Below are 9,758 nucleotides of genomic sequence, written 5' to 3'. Positions count from 1 at the left end.
TAGATACAATCATTTAAAAAGTGCACTTAAAAGCAAGCGTTTTCAAATCAAACAAGCAGAATGGGATGCCTATTTTAATTAGTATGCAGAAGCCGTCAAAAACTTTCAAAATTCCAGCATAGCTCATTGAATGATTCATTGCAAACGGCTATGAAAAATTAAAGAGATAAAGGGTACCTAAAACAAAGGCTACAACCCAATTCCTTGAGGAACTGGAAATAGTTGCTTTTGTTTTATAAATCTATGCCAGGCCAAAGATGTGTCTCTAGTGGTTCAAAGTTCACCTGGCCTGCCCGTTCGGCCAATCCCCTAAACCTCACCTATTCCTCTCAAAATGCTTGGAAAGATCAAGACATTGGAGACAGGATTGTTCTGCATTTAATCTGTGCTTTTGTGATATAAAGTTTTATCCCCATCTTCTCTAGGACCAAAGAGCCATTCTTTGAACTGCAAACTTTAGGGAGAAGTTTCTTATCAGAAAGATAAAGAGAAAGAGGGAAGTATTTGGAAATTGGGCCTAAAATGTCCTCTCCACAAATATTAGTAAAAACAAAAGTTAGAAAGATCTTTGTATTGGGGGCACCTGGGTGGCTCAGATGGTTAAGCATCTGCCTTCGGCTCAGGTCATGATCCCAGGGTCCTGGGATCGAGCCCCATGTTGGGCTCCCTGCTCAGGAGTCTGCTTCGCCCTCTCCCTCTACTGCTCCCCCTGCTTGTGCTCTTTTGCTTTCTCTGTCAAATCAATAAATAAAATCTTTAAAAAAAAACTTTGTATCTGTGTGTGTGTGTGTACATGTGCACATAGTAAATATGAGATATTTTTTTATCTCCAGATGGTATTGCTAAAATTAATTTGTAAAAGAACTCTATTTAGTTGGTTTGAAGGCAAGAGCTTGTAAGGATGGGCCATTCTAAAATTCTCAGAAAGATATAAAATAACCCAAATATTGGGGCGCCTGGGTGGCTCAGTCAGTTAAGCATACAACTCTTGATTTTGGCTCAGGTTATGATCTCAGGGTCCTTATATCGAGCCCTGAGTCAGGCTCCACACTCAGCAGGAGTCTGCTTGTCCCTCGCCCTATATTCCTTCCCCCTGCCTCTCTTAAATAAATAGATAGATAGATAGATAGATAGATAGATAGATAGATAGATAGATAGATAAAATCTTTAAAAAAATAACCCAAATGCTTTTCAAATTCACATGATCTGAGATAATTTTTGGCAACTAAAATCTAGTTTAAGTTTGTTGATTTCATTAAAACAGACATGTGTTTAAAGTTCTCAAAACTGGGGCACCTGGGTGGCTCAGTCATTAAGCATCTGCCTTCAGCTCAGGTCATGATCCCAGGGTCCTGGGATCGAGCCCTGCATCGGGCTCCCTGCTCTGCGGGAAGCCTGTTTCTCCCTCTCCCTCTCCCCCTGCTTGTGATCCTGCTCTCACTGTGTCTCTCTCTGTCAAATAAATAAATAAATAAAATTTAAAAAAAAAAAAAGTTCTCAACACTGAATGTAATGCAGATGTAAGAAGTTAGGGTTCGAACTCGATGGCCAAGACAGAATTCTTGAGACATCTTTGGTGCAAAAAGGTGGTTTTATTAAAGCACGGGGAGAGGACCCGTGGGCAGAAGGAGCTGCACTGGGGTCATGAGGAGTGGTCCATTATAGACTTTCAAGTTGGGAGGGGGTTAGGGATAGTGTAAGCCTCCCAGGTATTTGGGAAACAAGGTTTCTGGAGGCTAGCTACTGTTGGGAAGGGTCACTTATTGCTGTTTAGTAGAAACTCAGTCTTGATACTGTTCAGATGTGTATTGGTGGGCCATATGCTTGGGGGATGATTGCCAACATATACCTTGGTGGGGTAGAAATAAAGGAAGTTTCCAAAGGAATTTTTATATGTTAAAGTAGACTTACAGGGTCCTGGAGTTGCTAAGGACAAAAGGCTAAGATTGCCTTTTGCCCTTAGCAAAGTATTAACATTGAGGCATTTGAGTCCCTAGAGGAACGTCACTCTGCCTATTTCAAGGACTTGCCAATGGGCTGTAGGTAGTAATTTAATAATTTTTTTTCTGCTTTTGTTTCCCACATCACAGATAAACAACTTTTATTCTATTTGAAGTTACTAGTTAAATTCACGTTATCTCTGTTGCAAAATTGTCAGCAAAGAATAACTTAGAATGATGGCTGATTTTGTCTAATGTCTCGTGCAGTTTTCATGGGTAATCTAAACGTAACTGTTGGAAGCAAATGACTTAGATGTAAGTGGAATAGGAGTTTATAGATAAATTTTTTACTAACAATTATATTTTATGGTATGTGTACTTAAAAATAGCTTCCTAAATCTCTAGTAACTTGAAACTTTAGAGTTTTGCAAAGTTATATTACATAATGGAAATTTGTTGAACATTTAGATCATTACCAAATAAGATAAAATACTGAAACATTAATTACTGAACAGAAGTTAATTTATTTTGTCTTCCTATTCTAGAGGAACTAAAGATATTTGGGCCTATTAGTAAATATGTTCTGTGCCATGCTGAGAAATTTACTATGAGAAAACATATGCTTTTAGAAATTATGGAAAGTATTTATAAGTGTATCCAGCCACAGAATGCTAACACAGTTTGCATTGTCTACTTCTGAGGTTTCATTAGAAATTAAGGTTTCTAAGGGTGGAGAATTCTAATTAATATATGTAATTAATTCTTTAGAAATGTATTATTTCTCTGCATGCAAGGGAAGTAAAACGTGTGTTTTGGTAAAATAAGGTATGAGGAATGGAGACGCATTTTTTGAAGAAAGAGAAAATTGTGATAAAGGAATCTTTAGAAAGGAATTATACGTGTACTCTGAACTAAGATGAGAATGAGTAAGTTTTATATCAAAAGTAGGGTGGTGCCATAGTGGAGGTGTGTGAAGGGGATTCAGGGTACACTTAATGATGAGCACAGAGTAATGTATAGAATTGTTGAATCATTATATTGTACACCTGAAACTAATAGAGCACTGCATGTTCCTTATACTAGAATTAGAAAAAAATAATTAAAAAACGTGATATGAAATATTGGGGTTCAGGAGCAAACAGTCAAGGAAGAATTCTTGAGATGTCTTCAGTGTAAAAAAGGTGGTTTTATTAAAGCACGGGGACAGGACCCGTGGGTAGAAAGAACTGCAATGGGGTCATGAGGAGTGGCCCATTATATACTTTCAAGTTGGGAAGGGGTTAGGGATAGTGCAAGCCTCTAAGGAATTTGGAAGCAAGGTTTCCAGGACCTTGAGGGGCTAGCTGTTGTCAGGAAAAAGTCATTTACCACTGTCTAGTAAAACCTTAGTCATGAGACCCTTCAGATACATATTGGTGGGACATATGCTTAGAGGATGGTTGCTAACCTGTATCTTGGGGTAGAGATAAAGGAAGCTTCCAAAGGGAATTTTACAGGATCCTGGAGGTCAGGCTAATGTCAGGCTAAGGTTGCCTTTTGCCTCTAGCTAAGTATTGACATTGAAGTAGTTGAGTTCCTAGAGGAAGGTCACCCTGCCTGTCTCTGCTGCTTGTCAACGGGCTATAAGTTATAAGGAAGTTTAATTTTTTTTCTCTTGCCTTTGTTCTCCACATCAAATGTAATTTAATTTTTAAAAAGGTAAGCTGGTGCAAAATTAGAATTTGGTTTTCTCTTTGGGGTTTCGGTCTGTTTTTTGATAACAGATTGTGAAAATTTCTTTACCTTATTTAAGTGATCTGCCTAGAAAGCAAAGATTATGTGTTTTATCAAAATAATAGGTTTTTCATTACTTAAGAAAACAGAATCATCTTAATATTAGAAGAAGTAAGTTTTGTTAATAGATAATGATGTATTAAGTTTCATAAAAATCTGTGATTCTCTGTAATCAAGTGCTTTAAAACTGTATAAATGGTTCCATATATATGTATATGTATATAATATATAAACTTCTTAAAATTAAATTCTAAATGAATTTTTTTTTAATTTTATTTATTTATTTGACAGAGAGAGACAGCAAGAGAGGGAACACAGGCAGGGGGAGTGGGAGAGGGAGAAGCAAGCTCTCTGAGGAGCAGGGAGCCCGACGTGGGGCTCGATCCCAGAACCCTGGGATCATGACCTGAGCCGAAGGCAGACGCTTAACAACTGAGCCACTCAGATGCCCATAAATGAAGTTTTTTTTTGACCCAGAAGAAATTTTGGGACTTTTTTTTAGAGGGGCCCTGGAATATTCCAAAGCGTTTCTTAAACTAATTAGGTTTACTTGATATGTTAAATTACATGGGAAGCTTTGTCCCATCAGAAGTAATACTAAGCCTTCTTTATATTGTATTTGTATAGGTATATACGTGTTCTATAAATTATGTAAAACTCCTAGAAATCTGATATGTTCTGCTATAATGTTATCACTTATAATTCTAATTATTATCTTAAAATGTTGTGTTATGTCCTCTGGGACCCCAATCAAAAATGGGTAATAAGTAAATGGTCTTACTGCTATTCTCTCACCTTCTGAAATTGCTGTCATCAAAACTGAGGCTCACACTAAAAGGACAAAGCCTGAGTATTAGGGAAATGCCTCAGCTGCCTTTCATGCAAAGGCATCATTCACAGAATCTGTAAAGGGGAAACCGAGGGACAGATGAACAGGCTTATGGTTCTTGCAGTTTCCATCTGAGCCACCTCAGGGTCCCAGGGCTCCTGTCATTATCCTGTCATCCTTTAATCCAAGACAGGGTCAGAACATATAAATCTCTCCCAATAAAATGTTGCAAAAGAGAACGGGGGAAAAAGATTGTGCCACATGTGGATGAAGTCCATTCTGCTTCTGCAAAAAATGGCCCCTCATTGCCAGACATTTGCCATCCTGATGTCCCTGCAGCATGGCTACAGTCTGCTCCTGAATCAGAAATTAAGGTGGGTAAATAATAGCTGTAAATTAGGGCACCTGGCTGGCTTGGTTGGGGGAGCTTGCAACTCTTGATCTTGGGTTTGGGGTTAGGGCCCTGCGTTGGGTGTAGAGATTACTTAAAAATAAAATCTTTAAAAAAAAAAATAGCTGTATGGGGTGCCTGGGTGGCTCAATCGGTTAAGTGTCTGACTCTTGATTTTGGCTCAGGTGATGATCTCAGGGTCATGAGATTAAGCCGTATGTCCGGCTCCCCATTCAGTGTAGAGTCTACTTGTCCCTCTCCCTCTGCTCCTCACCACACTTGCTCTCTCTCTCTCCCTCTCTCTCTCTCTCTCTCGCTCTTTCTCAAATAAATAAATAAATAAATAAATAAATAAAATCTTAAAAAAGATATGGTAAACCCAGGATGGCTGCTTGGTTCTTTTTGGCTCCCTGTCAAATCCAATTGTTTGATTTTTGCATTCGTTCACTCACCTTTGCATTTAAGATGACTCAAATTATGAATTGACATCGGTGGGGACATTTCTACAAAATTGCAAAAACAGTCTCCCAGCAGTCTACCCAGTTAAGTCCATCATCTTGGGAAAATCATTTTTGTCCCCAGAGTCTTCCCTCTGGATCCTTTGAACACCTGCAGTGAAATTTCATTCAACTGCCACCAAATATAGGTTATCAATATGTTCTTGTCATTATATGTGTGTCTTTTCCATGTGTGTTGAAGCTTTCCCCTGCCACAAGCCTGATGCCCCCGCAGTGACAAAGAAACTGTTAGAAAATGTGTTTCCCACTTTGGGTATACCTTACATGATCTCCAGTGATCAAGACACCCACTTCACTGGGTAAATCATACAAGCCTTAATGAAAGCCTTGCAAACTCTTTGTAATTATCACTGTCCCTATCACTCTCAGCCATCAGGCAAGGTTGAGAGAGCTAATGGGATGCTCAAATTTAAAATTTTTAAGCCTGTGGAAACTACCGGGACTTCCCTGGCTCAAGGTGTTAACTTTGGTCTTACCGACTATGTACAGTACCCCCTCTGGGAAACATAAACTCACTCCACATGAGGCAGTCACTGGCAGACCAATATCTATTGGTATACAGCCTTCTGCTGATCACTTGTCTCATGCTGGTACGGCCAGCTACTACTGGGAGCTCTAATGTCTGATGCTCAAGTCTGGCAACAACAGGCTAAAGAAGGCTTCCCAGATCCCAATTCAAAGGATCCTACTGGTCACAGTCTAGAGCCTGGTGATTGGGTTTTCTGGAAACATTATCAGAGAAGACAGCCCACAAGCCCCATTGGGAGGAACCTTACCAAGTGCCCCTGACTGATGTAGGAAAGAATGTTAGGGTTCGAAGCTGACGGCCAAGAAAGAATTATTGAGACATCTTTAGTGCAAAAAGGTGATTTTATTAAAGCATGGGGACAGGACCCATGAGCAGAAGGAGTTGCACCGGGGTCATGAGGAGTGGCCCATTATAGACTTTCAAGTTGGGAGGGGGTTAGGGATAGCGTACGTCTCTAAGGAATTTTGGAAGCAAGGTTTCCAGGACCTTAAGGGGGCTAGCTATTGTTGGGAAAAGGTCATTTATTACTGTCTAATAAACCTTAGTCATGAGACCCTTCAGATGTATATCAGTGGGCCATATGCTTGGGGGATGATTACCAACAAGTATCTTGGGGGGTTTAGAGATAAAGGAAATTTCTAAAGGAATTTTTATATGTTAAAGTAGACTTACAGGATCCCTGGGGAGGGGGAAGTGGGGAGGGCTAGGATTGTCTTCTGCACTTAGCAAAGTATTAACATTGAGGCAGTTGAGTCCCTAGAGGAATGTCATTCTGCCTATCTCAAGGACTTGTCAATGGGCTGTAGGTAGTAAGGAAATTTAATAATTTTTTTTCTGCCTTTGCTTCCCACATCACTGACCACTGTCATTGCTGCAAAACTAGAAGGTATTAAGCCTTGGGTACACATCTCACAGCTAAAGAAGGCTTTACCTAACAGCTGATTCTGTGCAGACACTGGAGATCTCTGAATCAAATTGAAAAGGAAGAGAAATAGTTGACATTGAGGCAAACTGCTTTCAACCAAGATGATAAATCAAGACTTCATACTTTAAGCCTAAAACCCTTTCTCCTTTCCCTTTTCTTTCTTTTTTTTTTTTAAGATTTTATTTTTATTTAGTTAGTTAGTTAGTTATTTGAGAGAGAGAGCATGAGTGGGGTTGGGGCAAACGGAGAGGAAGAGGGAGAAGCAGACTCCCCTCTAAGGGGGAACCCGACATGGGACTCGATCCCAGGACCCTGAGATCATGACCTGAGCCAAAGGCAGGGACTTAACCAACTGAGCCACACAGGCACCCCTTTCTTTCCCTTTTCTTTACTCTGACACTGGCGTGGAAAATAATGCCCTCATCTGTATCTCCCAAGCCATTGTTAAGGGATGTAAACTCTGGAATCTGAACAACCTTTTATTTCAGGCTAGGAGAAAATCTAAACATGTCCCTAACTTTTCAAAAAACAAATAAGACATCGCATTGATAAAGACCTCTGAATTTACATTGTCAATTTAGAAAAGACCTGCCAGGAGGCTTTCATGATTCAGGATTCACTCCTTTTGGCAGGTTCTTCCTTCCCTGGCTAGAGATAAATGTAAATGAGTCTTTGGTCAGGAACTTCTCCTTAATTCTTAAAGTTATGGGAGAATCTGCAGCCGAAGCAATAGTGGCCCAACAATGTTCCTTAGACTCTCTGCCCAAAGTTGTTCTGGATAATAGGGTAGCTCCTGATTATCTTTCAGCTGAGCAAGTTGGAACCTGCGCTATGGCCACATGCTGCACCTCAATCAACACTTCTGAAGAGGTTGAAACTCAGTTACGTAAGATCACCGAGCAAGCCACTTGGCTTGAAGGGGTGACTCCTTTAACAAGATCTTCCTTTTACTTGATTTTTTTTGTGTGTTTTTTTGTTTTTTTTACTTATGTGATTTTGATTGCTTTGGGCTTTGGGGACAATGGCTTCAAAGTACACTCCAAACATTGGGAATTATCCTGCCTATAATCTCCCTGGTGTGCTGCATATTCTCAAAGGCTTTAAATGCGTGTTCACAGCTACTAACTACCAAGTGGATGATCTCCCCAAGACTGGAACGTTGGAGGAGAAGTGAAGAGCATGACTGACTTAAGGATTGTGAGCCTGGAGTTGTGATCTGAGAGTATCACAGTGATTAAGGAAAAACATCATGACCTGTGAATATCACAGAGGAACAGTGAAAAACCATGATAACTACAGAGCGGCGCTAGTGCCTTAATTTTTTATCACACCTTTCAGGCTGAGAATCTGATCAAAAGAGGGCAATTATTAAGAAAGAAACAAACCCAAAATAGAGCCATTTGCCCTTACAACAGCAAACCAAGACTTAATTACAGTTTCAACCTCTCCCAGGAATGTGACCTTTTATTTTAAAGATTTTATTTATTTATTTGAGAGAGAGAGAGTGTGTGTGTGTGAGCACGAGAAGGGGGGCAGAGGGAGAGATAGGAAAGGGAGAAGCAGACTCTCCGCTCAGCAGGGAGCCCGATGGGGGGCTTGATCCTAGAACTCCAGGATCATGACCTGAGCTGAAGGCAGCCGCTCAACCAACTGAGGCACCCAGGTGCCCCTGGAATGTGACCTTTTAACAGTTGATCTGAAATTTCCTGATCAGCACTGGTAAGGTAATCTGCACAATAAAAACCCTATCATTCCCTTCTTCACAAAAAAGATGTCCCAGGCTGGAATAAACCTTTCTTTTCTTTTGCTAATAACTTCTTACTCCACCCTCCTTCCTATAAAAACCTTCCATTACAAATCCTTGGAGCATCTCTCTACTTGCTGGATGGGATGCTGCCTGATTTGTGAATCGCTTAATAAAACCAAATAATATTCAAATTTACTCTGCTGAATTTTTCAAAGAAGACAAAAAAGTAAGTCAGAGAAAACAGGAGCAAAGGAATATAAACGATGAATGTTAACTTAGAAGTGGAAGAGTAGGAATAATAATAAATGAGAGGAAAGGGAATCAAATCTAAGAAGTGATTGGGGAGAAAAAGGATAAGGCGAGACCTTGAAGGCAAAGGAAATGTGGAAGGGTGGGACTGGCTCAGCTGGGGTCTGAGTACTGCTGCGCTGTGCCCACGGTGCCTGTCTGAGCACCAGCCCAGCGGGGCCTCCGGATGACGGCTGGCTCATCTGTAACTTACAAGCACAAGCTCCCCTCAATCCTGATTAACAGGAATTAAGTGGCATATGGCTAATACTTCTTGCCACAGTTAATACTTTTCAGCCCCTGCCTAGGGAACTAGGCTGCCTTTTGGATTCAGGGAGGAGGCTTCACCCAGCCTAGCATCTCAGGCACTGGCGGGGCCAGCCATCTATGCTGGCTGCAGGAGAGACTCCAACATGAGATTATCCAGCTAGCCAAGAGGAAAAGGGGAGGACAAAGTGGCTGGAAAACTTTCTTTACCTCCTTGAAGAGAATACTAATCCTCTGCATGCGTACCATTTGCTTTTCCTTCTTCCAAAATGCTTTTGTATCTGCTGCTTCATTTAAATAATCACAGAAACCCTGTGAGGGACAGAAGATACATAATTCCCGTGAAAAAAAATTGGGAAAATAAATCCTAGAGAACTGAAAGGAATTGAACGAGGAGGACTCAATAGCTAAGTCTGGGGGTACTTGCTCCCAGTCCAGCCTTTATGCGGAAGATGGTGGCTGATTTGTTCCATAGGTAACAAAAAAAGAAAGGAAAAGGGAAAAAAGAAAAGGAAGGAAAAGAGAAGAGGGGGGATGGGAGAAGGTAGGGG

Source organism: Leptonychotes weddellii, chromosome 11, assembly GCF_054177405.1.
Source record: "Leptonychotes weddellii isolate Sample4059 chromosome 11, ASM5417740v2, whole genome shotgun sequence".
In the NCBI taxonomy this organism is placed as follows: domain Eukaryota; kingdom Metazoa; phylum Chordata; class Mammalia; order Carnivora; family Phocidae; genus Leptonychotes; species Leptonychotes weddellii.
Note: the sequence above shows the minus strand (reverse complement) of the source record.